The sequence below is a fragment of the Arachis duranensis genome, chromosome 1 (assembly GCF_000817695.3).
Source record: "Arachis duranensis cultivar V14167 chromosome 1, aradu.V14167.gnm2.J7QH, whole genome shotgun sequence".
NCBI classification, from domain to species: domain Eukaryota; kingdom Viridiplantae; phylum Streptophyta; class Magnoliopsida; order Fabales; family Fabaceae; genus Arachis; species Arachis duranensis.
In genome coordinates, this window is record NC_029772.3 from 62,342,860 (window position 1) to 62,344,829 (window position 1,970).

Genomic DNA, 1,970 nt, shown 5'->3' on the forward strand with positions numbered 1-1,970 from the left:
CTCACAAATAACAGGAAGCTACCAAGCCAAAGATCTGACAATAAAAAAATATTTGGATAAAACCAAAGAACATCTCGGACAACTCGGGGAATATAGGATCCACCACATACCTCACGAGCAAAATGCCCGAGCTGACGCCCTTTCAAAATTAGCCAGCACCAAACCAGGGGGCAACAACAGAAGCCTCATCCAGGAGGTACTACAGAACCCGTCAATAGTGGAAGAAGAAAGAATCCTAGCCATAATAGGTCGGGATCAAGGATGGATGACCCCCATAATAAACTACCTCAAAACAGAAGAACTCCCAACAGATGAAAAGGAGGCAAAGAGGCTGAAAAGGGAGGCACAGTACTACACTATCATAAACAACACGCTGTACAAAAGAGGGATATCGACACCTTTACTAAAATGCGTACCAACATCCAACACAAAGGAAGTCTTGGAGGAAGTACACAGCGGCATTTGTGGTAATCATCTCGGAGCGCAAGCTCTCACCAAAAAGATACTCCGGGCGGGATTCTATTGGCCAACTCTACAAAAGGAGGCTACAGAATTTGTAAGGACATGTCCACCATGCCAGAAGCATGCCAACTTTCACATCGCCCCACCAGAAAAGCTTATCAGCGTGACCTCACCCTGGCCATTTGCGAAATGGGGACTCGACCTTCTCGGACCCTTCCCACAGGGATCGGGACAAGTAAAATTCCTTATAGTAGGAGTAGACTATTTCACAAAATAGATCGAGGCAGAACCCCTGGCCAATGCCACCGCTCAAAGAAGTCGAAAATTCCTATATAGGAATATTATTACGAGGTTCGGGGTACCATACTTCATCACCACGGACAACGGTACCCAATTTACAGAGGCAGGCTTCAGAAAACTGGTGGCCGACTTGAACATAAAACACCAGTTCCCCTCCGTCGAACACCCCCAAGCCAATGGATAAGCCGAAGCGGCCAACAAAGTCATATTGGCCGGATTAAAACGGAGGCTACAAGAAGCAAAGGGAGCTTGGGCCGAGGAACTTCCACAGGTCCTATGGGCATATCGAACAACCCCCTATTCCACTACAAACGAATCACCATTCCGACTAGCATACGGAGCGGAGGCAATGATTCCAATAGAAATCGAAGAAGGATCTCCCCGAGTAGTCCACTACAATGAACAAGCAAACTCCCAACTCCAGAGAGAAGAGCTCGACTTGTTACCCGAAATCCAAGAAAGAGCTCGAATCAGGGAAGAAGCCCTAAAGCGACGAATGGCTTCCAGATATAATCCTAAAGCGACGAATGGCTTCTAGATATAATCAAAAGGTAGTGCCGAGAAGTTTTGCAGAGAATGATCTCATCTTAATCAGAAATGACATCGGAACAACTCGACCCGGAGAAGGAAAGCTGGCAGCAAATTGGAAAGGACCCTACCGAATCATTGAAGTACTGGAGAAGGGCTACTACAGACTGTTCGAGCTTGATGGACGAGAGTTTCCCCGATCATGGCACGCCTGCAACCTAAGAAGGTACTACAGTTAGAAAAGGTAAAGGATCTCACTAAATGAATGTACTCTTTTTCCTGAAAAAGGTTTTTTAATGAGGCACCAGGTCGAGACCTAGACCAGAAAAATCCCACATGTATATATTCACATTTTCCTTTAAATAAAATATATTTTAGATATTCTACAAGAGTCCAAGATGCATTAATCTGAAGTATTCATCGTCCGATTATAAAGCAACAGGTCGGCAGAAAGTGAAAAACAAATTCACTGCGCGACCACGATAAAGACAATTGTCCGATAAAGGTGAAAACGCGATTCACCCAAAAGACGATCTAAAGACGCCAACCATTTTCTACAAATCGGCAAAGATGAACACAGAATAATGTAAGAAGTTACCGAAAGCAATCCAAAAAAAGAACCTGACGAGGTCTTACGGATAGCTAATATAATAACTTAAAAGACTGGCCGACGTTCAGAA